The following is a 16,011-nucleotide window of genomic DNA, read 5'->3' as shown; positions in this document are numbered from 1 at the left end:
CATTTGATGCCAGAGGAGTAGCAGTACAAATAAGAATTTTCAGGAACAATGAAAGCAAGCATATGTTTATGACAGAGCCAAGCAAGCTTAGCTAAACAAAAGTCTGGTATCTTGTAAAGAATGATTATAATAGCAACTGGCAGCACACGCACACACACACACACGCACGCACACATGTAGGGTATACATATCCTTATGGGGACTGCTCATTCATTTCAATGGGAAAAATGCTAACGCTAACTATGACAACCTTAACCCCTTGTCTGCCGTTGTTATCACGTTATGGGGTCATTATGTCCCCATAAGGATAGGTAAACCCGCTCGCACACACACACACAAACACAGACACACTGTGAAGGAAATATCAAACCAGTCTGTGTAGCCATCAGATTATGAAATATTAAAATCAACTTGCAAAACCAGTTTGCAAGTATCCACTGTGGACTAAACTTCATGGACGCGAAGTATAAGAATGTAAGAACGGGAGAATTTGTGTCAGTGGGGAAACGTCCAGTTCAGTGCTTTTTGTAACTAGCATCAGCATTTTTGAAGATTCACATTGTATCAGCACTAATTAGCCTGCACATTTGTTCAGGAATATTATGCAGTCCTAGACAGACCTTACTAGGGATCAGGCCAAATTCATTGAGACAATACAGAAAATTCAGCCCAAGAAAAAAAAACACACAAATGGCTAAATACATTAGCTTACATTATTTCAGTCTGTACAAGAATACTAGAGTGTCCAATTACCACAGATCTCATCCCAGATCTGCTTCTTTGTAGCAGCAGTCTTTCATTTGTTACAAAGCTGTAATATGTGGTACGATTTCAGTTGTTGCCTTTATTGAACTGCACATCATATCCTGTAACCTTAATCCAGGGTGGATATAGTTAAAACAATGTCTACGCATATCAACCGTGCAGTTTCTACTACACAGACTATATAAAGTGTAATAATATGCAATGACACAAATCTAGCAACATTTTTACTTCTTTGGCCGCATATTTATTTATTTATTTATTTTCCCTTTTCGACAGCATTTAGGTCTTTGAAGAAACAGCATACACAAAGCGAGAAACTACATACACAGGGTGTGTCTTTTGCAGAACTGCATCACCTACGATGCCTTTCAGTTGAGTGGACCAGCTGGATCTGCACTTACAATGTGCTGAAAACCAGTGAAAATGCAAAACTGACTGCTACCATCTGTGAGGCACCTTTCAGTATGTGATTTTCTGTTCTAGATACAACACTTTTCATACCATTCTGGCTCCTCATGAATGAAATGATCCTCCCATATAAATGATCTAAGCTAGGTGTGTGGTGTTTTTCTCATGTTAGAGTCAAGGCAGAGTAACAGAAAACATAAATATTTCATGATATAACTTGTAGTTCAACATAATTTTTTTTTTGCTCAAAAAACCAGATTGGTTTCTTGTTTTCGTTTTATTTCAGTTTAATTTTTGTGTTCAGAATTATTATATATAGATCTAGCTGCCTAGAAGCAGGCAAGTAATCATTTTTTCAACACAATTACATGAACAAAAACTCAAAGGACATGATTATATTTCAGTCCACTGAGACGTAAACGAAAAATATTTCTATACCAAGGGTAGTTCATTTGTATAATGACTTTTTTCATTTTAATTGCTGTTAATTGTGCATGTCAAATTGATCCTGCAGAGCTAATCTTTTGCTAACTCAGTCGAAAAGGGTGTTTTCCAGATCATCACAGTTGAATTTAACTTAACAGGCACCGTGCATAAAACGGCAGTGAAAAAGTGGAGATATTTAGAGGTGCTTATTCTCAAATGGGACAAATGGCATGCTTGTGGGTTCAGGGATAGAGCAACAGGTAGTTTACTGGACCAAAAACAAATTCTAATGTCAACACGGCTGTTCAAGTCCCAGAGAGGCTGCGGTACCTTTGAGTGAGGTATTGAACCAGTTCCTCTTCAGTGAAATATCCATCCATCTATGAACCAGTTTCTGGCATCATGAAGGGGCCTGGAGTCTGTCCCTGACAGAATAAGGGACGAGGCAGAGGAACAATTTGGATGAAATTCCAGTCCCTCACACTACAGGATATCTACAGATTCCTCTTTGGCTAACTGCATGCCAATGGACTACGGAGACTTTATTTCTGCTGTGGTATCAGCTATTTAGGATAAAGGAAACTGTCGAATAAATTCACATAAATGCAGTGTAGTGTGCATAAAAAATATGTTTAAAATGCCAGGTGTGAATTTGGAGTGTGAAATACACCCAGCCAGTTGTTTGCCGATGCCATCTCTGCCAGTGCTTCTTATGGGACAGGAAACACCGGCAGCTCATCGGGAGAAATGGTGTTAGAGGAGAAATGTTTTTATTTCTGTCAGACTTATGGTGTTCCCTGGTGAATAAAGCCCACCCCCCAACCCCCAACAGAACTCCTTTAATGATAGACAAGAGATATGAGAGCCTGGCTGTGGATGAGTATCAGGGTAGGTCATAATGTGCTTGAGGAAATGGCCATATCTTCAGTGTCGTCCTGCTTTAGTGGTACAGAGAAGCCACCGAGCAGTAACTCTCATCTCCCACCTCAAGCGCATGTAGTATGTCAGTCTGGCCTTTTTAAATTAAAAATTAATGATGTCTTGAGGACAGCTAGTCAGCTGTGCCTGCTGGCTACAGCAGAGGTTGACAGCAAGGCTGATAGATGCCATGGTTACGTCACCAGAATGAATGCGTGCCTCACCCATAAACACCTGCTTCAGGTCACAAAAAGGTCACCTGATAGACTTCTAATGATCACTGCCATGCAGATACTGAGAGAACAGGCAAGGTACAGTAGACCTTGAATGAATATTTGTGCAGTTACATGACTGGATAGATTTTGGAGAAAAAAAAAATCAGTAACAATTACAAGACTCAGTTACTCATATTAGAGTTACCTACAAAAAAGAAAACTATCACAACAGCAAACATGCCCTGTCCTGACCCTTAGATCACACTTGCGCTGGTGGCTTGTTATGGACAGATGCTGAGAGATGTTTGCTTCAATATTGAAATGCAGAGGCGCCAAACTGTTTATGGAAATACCTGTTTAGCACTTGATCTGACAGACTCAAACTGAAGTGCCATGTAATTACCACTCAAACATATCATTTCTATTGGACAATACAGAAAAGTGGGTAAATTTCATTAGTACAGTGGGAAAAGCTATTTGCACAAATGACACTTTTTGCAAAAGAGACATAATTATGTGTGGTAGATGTTATACAGTTAAGGCCATAAGTTTACATACACCTTGGCTAACAACTTTCAGACTGAAATCCTCCCAAATTCACACATTTAATTAATGTAATAAAACGATTAATGTGTTAAGTCAATTAGAGTATCGAATTTATTTCCATAACAGTTTTATTGAAAAATAAGAGTAAAGAGCAAGACTGGCCCTGGGTGATCTGATACTAGTGCTAATAACTCTAATGTCAAGGAATGCAACCAAGAGCTATTTCTTCAGACTTTTATCATTTGCTCTCTTGCACTCCTGATTCAAATGGCATCCTGGGTGATCACCTACGTGTGGACAAAAGTACTGTGACATACCTCAGTCAATTAAAGGGTTTCATTCAGACCCATTGCCACAGGTGTATAAAATCAAGCGCCTAGCCATGCAGTCAGGTTTACAAACATTTGTGAAAGAATGGGTTAGTCCAAAGAGCTCAGTGAATTCAAGTGTGGTGCTGTCATAGGATGCCACCTTTGCAATAAGTCAGTTCATGAAATTCCTCCCATTTTGGACAATTCTATGCTTCCAATCTTGTGGGAAGAGTTTTGGGAATGCTCTTTTCTGTTCCAGCATGACACCAGGCCCATAAAGACCATGGCTGGGTGACTTTGGTGTGGAATGAACTAGAATGGAGATTGCAAGCTAGGTCTTCATGTCCAGCATCAGTGCCTGACCTCACAAATGCTCTTCTTGATGAATGGGCAAACATTTCCATAGACACACTCCAAAATCTTGTAGAAAGCCTTCCAAGAAGTGTGGCAGCTGTTTTAGCTGCAAAGGGAGGACAAATCCATATTGATGTCTATGGATTTAGAATGGGATGTCATGAAAGTTCCTGTAGGTGCAATGGCCAGGTGTCCCAATAGTTTTGTCCATATAGCATACAGTCATGGCCGAAATTATCGGCACCCCTGGACTTTTTCCAGAAAATGCACCATTTCTCCCTGAAAATTATTGCAATTAGAAATGTTTTGGTATACACATGTTATTTCCTTTATGTGCATTGGATCAACACAAAAAAACAGAGAAAAAAAGCCAAATTTGACATTATTTCGCACAGAACTCCAAAAATGGGCCGGACGAAATTATTGGCACCTTTTCAAAATTGTGGGTAAACTTCGGACCAAGCAGACTTCATTCAGGAAGGAGGCACTAATGAACTCCTGGGGATGAACAAACCTTTATTTGAAAGGTTCAAAAAAAGCCCAGACTTAGGACTTAGGAACTGGTGACAAAGTTAGAAGCATCATGAACAAAAGTCATCACTGACAATTAAGAAATCACTTTATCAGCATGGCCTGAAAGGCTGTCAACCAAGGAAGAAGCTATTACTCCAAAATCCACATAAAGAAGGCAGATTATAATTTGCTGCTGATAACCAGGACAGACATATCTGGATGCGTGTCCAGTCACATGAAACAAAATTTGAACTGTTTGGCTATAATGATCAGCACTATATATGGAGGATCAAGGGTGGGGCTCTTAATCCAAAGAACACCATCCCAGCCTTGAAGCATGGGGGGGGCATCATGTTGTGGGGTGTTTGGCAGGGAAAGGGACTGGGATACATCATAGAATAGATCTCGAAAAAAGGAGCATTATCTTGAAATTCTGAAGCAACATCTCAAGACATCAGGCAGAAAGCTAAAGCTAAGTCGCAACTGGGTCTTTCAACAGGACAGTGATCCAAAGCATACCTCCGAAGGCGCAACTAAATTTCTTTCAGACAGTAATGTGAAACTATGGGAGTGGAATCCAACAGAAAATTTGAGGCCTGAACAGAAAAAAAAACTGTCTGAGAAAGAAGGTCCACAGCTTTAACCCAGTTACACTTATTTTATTATAAATGGGTCAAAATCATAGCAAAATATTGTAAGAAGCTTGTGGAAGGCCTACAAGTTAAGCAATTAAAAGTCAACAACAGCAAATACTAAAAAAATGTACAGTATACCAGCTTTTGACCCTCTGTAAATCTGACATTGTGACTAAAAGCTAAAGTAGGTCTGTTTCTTTACTATTATTTTGAATAAACTCTTATGGAAATAGTTACTCAAATTGCAACACATGAATTGTTTGGTAACACAAAATGTCTTGGGAAGATTTGAGTTTGAAATTCGTTAGCCAAGGTGTATGTAGCCTCAGCCTCAAATATATATGAATACATTGAGATGATCTGCCAGTGATATGCAACATGTACAGACAGCAGGTACATCTATATAAAGACGTATAATACATAATGGAATGGACCATTCATCCATAAACATGCATTTATCTGTTCAGTTAAAGTATTCTATCAAAATACCCTCAAAATGGTATATTCCAAAGCCATTTTACTGCCGTCAATAACTTTGCTCTCTAAGAATGAAATCTTACATAAGAAAGCTGTACGCTTTTAGTAACTATTATGCCTTTTGTGGAGAATGAAGGTCACCATCTTTGACCTATAACCTGGGACAAAAACCATTTCAATGGAGACACAGGAACCTCACACAAGACGTGTGGACTTTGTGTGTGAAACGCTTTTGCTGTTTCCATTTCATTGAGTGTCTGGTAGTTTTCTTTAGCTAGGTTCCATGCAGATTCCATCTTCAAATATCGTGTGTGGGATGAACAATAGTCACAATGGTGACCTTTGCCTCCTCTCAGGCTACTAAGAAGTTAAAAAAAAACTTCCTTGCATTGGCCCTAAGTTGACATCTGCAATGCCAGTTATCCTAGCTGGACTAATATAAAACAGCCAGAATAGCGACCTTCCGTACCCCCTTATTCAGGGACAGATGGTGTTTTATCCTATACCAGTTAGGCCTGTTTAAAAGGTCACACCTTTTATCTGGACTCCAGGCTACCTATAGGTTTCCTACCATCCTAACATGACCCTTAGTTGACATACAAAGGAGTGACCTGACTATGACCCCCAGACACAGTCACCTGACACCATTTGTAGAACCATATGGGGAAAGCACATCAATATAGAGTAAAAGGTAAATCTGATATGTGTCTCCACCAAACCCTACATTCACAACACAGAGTAACATGTTACAATGTAAAGTGAGAAGCGGTAGCTTCAAAATACACATTAATAGGAGTGCACAGCTATAGGCAGCAACAGGCACAGAAACGTAAGTGGAACAGTACTTATTTCAACTCAGCTTCCTCAAAGGAATCTTTAACACATCTAGCACTTTTCCTTCACTGAAAAAAGAAAACACAAATAATAAAAAAGGAAAGTTCAGGGCTGTTTTTGATCTCTATCTAGACTTGTAAATAAAGCTCCTTATTTGCTGTGGCAAAAGTCCAGACCTCTGCTCCCTGCTTTGACAGTATTGATGTTTGACATCCTTAACATCCTGTTAGTGTGCTAATCACACAGAAACAGTAGCTTAAGTGACTGTGATTAAAACTCTGCTAAGAGGCATTTGACAAAGAGAAAAATGGGCTCCCAGTGACCCAATTACAGCTTTCAAGTGCACAGACACACCAGCAGAAGGAAGGTTTTTTCTGTTCCCGTGATGAAGTAAACAGCCGACTCAAGACACCGAAAGCATCAACTGTGGAAAAAGAGGGAAAAGTAAATGGCATGTAGAGGATACAATTTATTGAACACCAAATGTGACGCATGCATTACACTGAATGGCACATTAAGCCAGATGAAATGACTAACATACCACCCAGCCTGGTGATTTATTTTCTCTTGGATAGGCTCCAGGCCCCCCAAGACCCTGAGCAGGGTAAGCAACGGGAAGATGGATGGATGGATACGGAGATTTCCTGTTTATAAAAAAAGTCATGTTATAACTTTGTGTGGGGCTTAACAGAGAATGCAATTAGTCACTGGAGTGCTGAATGTGCATTGTAAACACTTCTCACAAATAGACCCCTTGTATAACAATGGAATGAACAAGAGTAGTTGATTCTGACAGGAGCTCAACAGGCATGGAGCAGACTTACGGAACTCTGTTTTTAGCGAAAAAGCGGCAATGCAGGTCATAATATAGCACCAGATAAATGACCATTTCTGACCATTTTGGTAGATGAGGCCAACTGAAGGTCATCAATGGTGTGTTTAGGTGGTTGAAGTCTGGGAGGACATTTGTGAAAGAGTATAATTGCAGAAACCATTAAAGATCCTCTTTCAAACTTACTGTAATCTAATCCAGACAGATTGTGCTTGCCTTGGTACAGGTTTCTTATTCCAAAAAGCAAAAATAATCCAGATATAACTCAGCCAAATGTAGCATAGGGGAGGATGAACTTAGTTCAGTTTCCATTGCATAATTGATACAAATATCCTTGGCTTGTCAGGTCAATTGATATAAATGACTACATATTTCCTTTACTTCAGACTCTATCAAATACATTTCAAAGCTTTTTCTCTATTGACCAAGAATCTTCTCTACCCAGCAAGCCAAAGCTGACTGTCCACCAAAATAATCACATATGACAAACAAATTAATATTGAGACTAGTAATATTGTGAAGATCATGTATCATCTCATGCTACCACTATAAATTGCAAGAAATGGAATTAAATAATGATGATGATTAAATATTAAAAGGCCCCTGAAGCCTGGCTAAAATATTGCTGCCCTCAAGATAGCAAACGTATTCAGATGGCGGGTCCTTGAAATTTCTAGAAGGATTCTACTCAGCATGGTTGTGTTAGGGGTCTGCATGGTGGCACAGTGGTTATCAATGTTGTGGGACCAGTGCTCACCATGGCTCCACACACATGCAGTTTGCATGTTCTCTCCGTGCTCGGGTGTAGGACCTTTCTGTGTGGAGTTCGCATGCTCTCCCCATGTTTGCGTGGGTTTCTGCTGGGGGCTCCGGTTTCCTCCCACAGTCCAAAGGTGTGCACAATAAGTTAATTGGCGACTCTAAGTTGGCCCCATGAGTGTGTGTGCGTGACTGTGTGTGCGCGTGACTGTGTGTGCGTGTGACTGTGTGTGCGCGTGACTGTGTGTGTGCCCCTGTGGTGTGTTGGCGACTGCTCAGGGTTGGTTCCTGCCTATGCCCATTGTTCCCGGGATAGTCTCCGGTCTCCCCCCCACAACCGCAGTTGGGATTGAGTGGTAACGGTGATGGATGGATGGATGGATGTTCTCTCCATGTCATCGTGTGGGTTTCCTCTGCATGCTTGGGTTCCTCTTACAGTCCAAAAACATAAACTGAAGTTACCAAACTGCCCGTGTGAGTGTGCCCTGCAAGAGGTTGGCACCCCATCCTAGTTGCTCTCCCAATAGGCTCTAGACCTTATAGGCCAAACTACAGAAGATAGATGGTTTTGTTAGTATAATATAAGAATATATGCCACTACCCCTATCTGAAAAGTACATCACAGAGCAAGGACAAGATCAAAAATTAGATTTAATTTTTAAGCTTCAAGCTCCTTATTGTAGACTTACTCAATATACAACTGATATGTCACCCAGTTATTCTCGTATAGTAGTTTTGATAATCTGTTAATTTTCATTAATTCTGAAATAAAAAAGTATTCAACTTAGCTTGTCTTCATGCTGCTATTTTAGATAGGCTTCATTTTCATCAGAGTCACTGCTAAAATAAATGTATTTCTATATACTAAAGGGTCTTTCAGAAATACCAGACTGAAAGGGGAATTCTACTAGAGCAAAGAAGTGAAATGAGCCACAGAAGGTGGCTATTACGTAGATGTATGGATCTCAGAAAAGGACCTCATTTTCTGTGGGGGGAGTCTGGGAAGGACAGTAATGACAACATATACTCTCCATTTCTGCAGGGTGGGTCACCACAACAAAGATGGGCTTTTACATCAGACTCTGACCTTGGAGAGTCCTAGCCGACCACCAGGAAAGGACGATGAACTGGAAACAAACACAAAGTGATGTCTGAGTCACAAAGTGTATATCCATTATCCTGAATTAGAACAACAATAAAATATATAGTATATATTCATCAATAAGGGAATGCAGATTTAATTTTAAAGGCTTTTTAGAGGTAGTAATATGAGAACATATGTTTGCTGCATATGTCCTTCCACAAGTAATTTATTTATACCCAAATCCTTTTGTAATAAAACAATTTTCCGGGCAACAAGAAAAATGTCATCCTGCTTCTGATTTAATTATACTACAGAAGCATTTTTTTCAGTGATATCTACAAGCTACAATGCTCTGAGGAAAAGAAAAGAATTCTAATGGCAACAGCAACAAATAATAATATTCTGTGGTATCTTTGGGTTTAGGTGGAATAACTTTTAATAGCTGCTACCTTTATTATTGCATGGCACCATACATATAAATGAAGTTATTGTCATTATCTGCTCTTACAACACCAGGGTACCAGAACAAATAAGAATCAAAAACAAATAAGGGAAGAGGATGCTGTAAATAAGCTAAATATTACATAAAGGGTGCTTCAGTGTTGCTATTATTAACACTGTGTAACTGTTCTCCACCTAAAATCCAGGAAGACAATCAGCTTCTAAGCATTGGAAGAACATTGGAGACATCCTGTGAAATGCAGCTAGTGTTTCCAGTCCAAGACTAGGTCTGTTTGAGTGTGAGAACGTGGCAAGGAATTTCAGGAGAAGGTGCTGCAGAGACACAGGCAAAAGCAGCAGATACGGCTGGTGATCCATGAGCATCTCAGGATACACGCCGTCACTGAAGAGTACTTTTGGGACTTCCAGGAGATAAAATGATAAAATTGCATTCTTCACTCAGCAACTATTTACCATAATGCCAGAACCAATTCAGTCTGGCTGTATGATGCACTATAAAAAGTGCAGGGAAATGCTTAGACAAATTTCAGTTTAATGCCAAAAATGTCTCGCCTCAAAGCATTAATCAGATCATTCTTATTATATCCATATCATAAAGGAAAAGTATGATAAAACAGGCATGATCAAAATTCTTCCTGTATTTTGCTGAAGGGTTTGAACTTTACTGTCATTACAGGAAATGCATTTTTTATGGGGTCCTACTGCCATCGAAGTGTATCTCTTGTGGGACAGGAACAGTTTGGTTAAACAATCTGAATGAGAATCAGCCTAATTCCCTACCACCACGGGATGAGTGAAGTGAATGATTAATGTGCACTGGTAGGAGTACAGTCATTCAGCAGTCAAAATGATGGATTGTTGTTGGAAACTGGCTCCACTCTGTGGAACTATTGAGCTGCAGGCTAGTTCACAGCATAGCAGAAATCTATTCTGCGATCACCCCCACTTCAAAGCAAGCACACAATGGATCTGCCATGGTCCCTGTGAGCGTGCGTTAGAAATCAACCCGGCTGTTTGTTGACATGCTTCCGAATGAAAGCCTCTGCTGTGCTATTGCATGCGTGAAGCCTACATATTTCTACTGATACTCTACCAACACTTTGAGAGAACTATACTGCCAGCAGAAAAATGATAAATATATAAGTTTAAAATAACATAAATCCGCCTTAAGTTGTGGACGGTAGAACTACTGGAAACAATAAATAGCTGGTGATGAATTACCCCCAACTCAGTAGCTAAATTTCATAGCTTTACTAAGCCATGCTGTCCGTGTATCACATGGAAAATAACTGTAGGGCATTCCATTGCAAATCCCTTGGACATACTCCAAAGCGTGTAAAAGTCAAATTGCAACCAAGAATCAGTTACTTCTGGTCTCAGATGTTGAATGCCTCAGACTTTCCTTAAAGTAGGGATTTGCTGCAGCTGAAATATTAGGAATTTAGAGATGGTGATGCAGGAACATTAATGGTGTAGAAGGGATGGAGCCGTCGATCTGTGTCTGTTTAAACTGAATTACAGCCAGAGTGCCACTATAAAGTGTGAACTATGTTAGTTCATCTCCTCCTGCATCCATTGCAACGTTAAGTCCAGCTGCAAAATGCAGCTATTGCATTTGATCTCATGCATGTATCATCTTATGTGACGAGCTCATGCATGAAGTCCCAGCTTCATTCTGCTGTTCTCTTCTGAGAAAACAATGTCTTTCTGCAGTGCTGCGTTCTTGCCAAGCTCTCCACGTGAGCAAAGCAAAGCTGATTTCCTGGAAGTGAACACCATCCATTTCTGGATGTTAGTGAGTGTCTCAGCGAGGAAGTGTAAAAATAAAAAAGTGTCCATACCTCAACTCCTCTGGGCACTGTCAGAGGCCATTTTGGCCTGGTTCATACTTTCCAACATGTGCCTACACTTTTCAAAACCAAAAGCCGGCTCACAGGCCGTGTGCTGCATTGCACAGAGAACATGACAAATGTGATACGTTTCTTACTATGATTAAAATGGCAAAAATTTCCATGAAAACAAAACAGGCAGAAAAATATTCCTTTTCATTTCCTGCCTTTGATAAAGGACTGGGCAAAGAAAAAACATCTCGAAACATAGATTGTGGATTTTAACAATACCCTTTTCAAATTTTTTTAAAATGTTACATAACTCTTCACAATTATAGAATCTTCTTGCAATTCTGTAGTGGATGTATAGAATCCCTTCTTAGGGATTGTCTGTATGTAGTTATAACAATGTGAAAACTATGGATTGTGAAGACTGTGGATCTCTGGGAACGCAGCTTAAGGTGCGCACAGGATGTCAAGCCGTTACAAGCTGCTCACACACACCACAGCAAATTTGTCAGAGTGGAGACACACTTCACCAAAACGGCACATCTTCGCACTGTGGGAGGAAACAGATTATCTGGTGGAGAGTCACACAATGAGGAAGAACAAGCAAATACCACGGGTCAAAACAGCCAGGACAGACATCAAACCCACAAGCATTTAAGACAAAGCATGAGGAATTGGATCTCCTGCCAATGATTATTAAGGCACTCACATGGATGAAGAAGGATGGTTGAAGTGTTCTCTCCTTTTTCACAAACTGTGCTTCTACAAGGCTTATATTTTTGGCACTTGCGTAAACATAGTAGTCTTCATATAGAAACATTTTTCTTCAAAGGCTGACCCACTACTAAGTAAGTCCCTTGGGTTGGTTATGGCCTGCGTTTGGTTACATAACAAGGATTTACTAGATATTCTAATATAACTCCTGGGGTAACTAAGTTGAACTATTTAAGGCAACATTAATAGTAACGGATGAGTGGTTTCCTGACCTCGGTCTAAAACGGGCCCCGTTAGCTTGAGGCTTGTCCTTGATCTGTGAGCCCTTGTTCCTAGCACAGCAGCACACCTTCTCAGCTGAGTCCATGCTAAAATCTATCAGATGTGCTTCCTGTTTTTCATTGGCTGAGAGGAAGAAGGGGAAATCAATTGGTTCATTTTTGAGCGAAATTAAAATGTGCGCGTAAAAGAATAAGTTGAGGTTGCTCAAGGTGATAACCACATGTATATTTACATTCATCATTCATTGTCAGATATTCTGTGGATATGCAGGGCCCCTACATCCAGTGCACTGAATAAGAGGAGTGCACTTAAATTGGCCATCTTCATGGGAAATACCAGCAATGTTTGTTTAGCCAGAGTTTAATTCCATTTTGCTTCCCCAGGGACCAACACCACATCTGTAATTCGCTAAAGTGCCACCGTCACCACACAAGATCAGGCCACAGATGGGTTAACAGATGTCTCTGTCATGCTAGGCTTGAACCCAAATGCAGAACCTCTGGGGAAAAGGGCTGCATAAATGCGACCTTAGGCATGTGTTTTCGTCATTTGTCATACTCCTGATAAAACACGAAATACACACCAAAAATACAGTTATTATGACTCTTCTGTTCGCACAACAAATGATGTTGCCACTCACGTCCTCTGCAGTTCATGTGCTTTTATTTTATGAGAAATACCTGAAAATTTATGACAGCCATTTAGGCTTGTCAGGGTGCATGAATTGAGCCATCATTTAGATTCAAATTTCATTTATGACTTTGGTAATGGCATCCATCTGTGTGCACATTGTTACAACTCAATGCCTCTTTATTTAAATATTTGGCAACAAATTTAATATGGTTTAACTCCATAAAGTTTATTATCAAGCTCTAAAACGTGTACCTTAGATTATTTCACATGAAATATATTATTTTTAGGATTAATGAGTAAGAAAATCAACTGAATGCTCAAGACTACATTACTAACAAACAAACTAATGTGTTATAGGCTAAAGTCAGGCCTTCCATATCTCTGCTATACAGTATTACTTACAAGAGTGCAAATGATGGGATCCTTTGCTCAGTCAGCAAAGCTCTCCAGTGGGCCAAATCACGGGACCTTCTATTAAATCTATGCAAAGTGCACTCAAATGACACGTCCTTCAAATCGACAAATTTCTTTCAAGTATTTCTTGGTATGAACAGTCATTTCAAGTGTTGATACTTGTTCATTTTTTTGTGCATGGGATGCATAGTCAAGGAAAAGTTATGTGATGTGCAAAACCGTTCTTGAAACGACCCAATTAAATAGGACTTACGGAACTACTAAAAGGTGACATATTCTCCAAGTTTGTCTGTTTCTTTGTTTTTTATTGGACAAAAGTTACATGATGATAAATAATTCAAGTTCCACATAGGCTTTGAAGACTATACCAAAAAGAGGCCTTTTGGTTAGAGTCTAATAGCCAAATGAGTGTTTTTAAGGAAAGCACTCCCTCTAGTGTTTGTTTATGAATTCAACAAGCTGCATCACATTCAGAGTGTACCTCAGCCTTGTTCTCTGTGCTGCCCAGGATCTCCTAGGTCCCCCACGATTTTGATAACAGGTTGGAAGAGGAGATAGGTTGGACGGGAGGGATTAAGCTACATTTAAAATACCAAATGTGATCAGACATTACAATGTAAGTGGCTTTAAAATCTTTCCAAATATAAATCCATTTCAGGCGGAATCAGCACCAAAATAACTCTTGGTTGGCAGCAGTGGAAGCTGTCGACTAGAGGGGTGACTCTATAGTCATTCCCCTTGGGGGCACATATAATACTATCCATTTTCAGCATCATTGGGCGATTACCGTTGGGGGGCACTACCGCTCATGTTGGAAAGGCCTTATCTCCCCCTGTGGTGCCAACACTCTGCCATGTGATCAGCGAAACGTCTTTAAATGTCAATCTCGCCGGCTCATGCTGAACAGGCACTCACCCATATTATGCCCTGTTTAACAGTTCACCTGAGAGCCCATACTGAAGTCGCTAAGTAGCCACGTGTCAAATAACATCTTGCAATTTAGGGCTGAGAGGAAAGTTTCATTAGGGTAACTTGAGTTGAGTTTGGATCGACCTGTCTAGCAAATGATTTCCTGTCTGTGTCCAGTGGGTTATACTCAAAGAGCAATGTATTGAATGTATTTTTCCTCTTCAACAGTAGAATTGGGACCGCACCACACATTTATCAGTATGTCCACCGTATTCTTGTTGTTCTCCACAACACCCTTCTTGAATAAAGCAAAGGCACTGATTGATCACTCGAGGTAACTTTCCATAGCTTTAAGAACACATTGATATCTCACCCAAGAGTGACAAACACAAATGTGTATGCATTTATATGTAAACATGCCAGAGATTGTGATTGCCAATGCAATTGAAGTCTGCTTTTCTCCAGTTCTTCAGATTCCAGGTTGCTTTGACCACTGTCAATATGAAGTCAACAAACAAGTCTCCTAAGCAAGTGGAGCAGACCCATCCATTCCATAAAGTTCTCCTGGATTACTGTATACATTTCATTAGTGAAAACATTCCATAAACTAGCAACGATTTTAACAGCCATATTTTTTTCATTGTTTGTATTTCCAGACTAGCGGAGCACTTCAGGTTTAATTGGTACATAGTATCACAAATTCATTTTTGCATGCAAGGTGTACACCGAAATCTGGTACAAACAGTCCTTTACTTCATGTATTTTCCCTTTGTGATGAAACTGTAGCTCCCAAGTCTGATATTCTTTACTGAAATAGATTTGAAAAACATCTGCTACAGAATCTCTTAAAATTAACTTATGATTTCAGCATTTTAAAGACCATTAAGAAAAGCAATGATAGAAACATGATTTCATATCAGAGCACCCAAATACAAAAGTTCTCAAATTAGGATATAGTGTAACAAGGGCATGTATGGTAATACCTCTTACTCTTACCTTCTTTTTCAGTATTCTTTTCCTGCACCATGTATTTTTAAAATCAGTTTGCACTATGTGTCTAGCACTATATGTAAATTCATCTGGGTTCTTGCTGTTGTATGCTCTCGGGACTTCATCTCACACCCAAAGACTTACTTGGTGCTAAAATGTTGTGCATCACTGACAGCAACCACAAAACTGGCATATTTAATGTCAAATGTGACAGAAGAATAAAGTTCAACAAATGTAAGAGGGTTGCAAAAGGGTTCTGAGATTGCATGGCCTACAGAAATGGATGCAAAGGTAAGTAGCTTTGCATTATTCTTTTCAGTGAACCACAACTTCTCAAAATAAACTTAGTGATACATTTATTCCAAAATTTATATAACCATTTTCTTATTCTACATGCTGTGCATTTGCATTTAGAAAAGTCGTACAGACTGATATTAGTGATTCCCTCAGTTTTCACTATCTTGACAGAACTTACAGCATGCATTAACCTGTAAAGAGCCATCACAGCTGACCCAGTCCATATCTGGTCACAGTGTGAGGAGAAAGAAAAGGCAGCTTTCAGATCAGCAATGGCATTGTTAGGCTGGAGGATTTCTAGGTGGCTGCCGTATCCGCATATCCATAGTGAAGCTGTGGAACAGACCCAAGTTCTAACAATTTTGAATGTCAACCATGCATATTAATTTGTCACA

Source organism: Paramormyrops kingsleyae, chromosome 10 (assembly GCF_048594095.1).
Source record: "Paramormyrops kingsleyae isolate MSU_618 chromosome 10, PKINGS_0.4, whole genome shotgun sequence".
Lineage (NCBI taxonomy): Eukaryota > Metazoa > Chordata > Actinopteri > Osteoglossiformes > Mormyridae > Paramormyrops > Paramormyrops kingsleyae.
Note: the sequence above shows the minus strand (reverse complement) of the source record.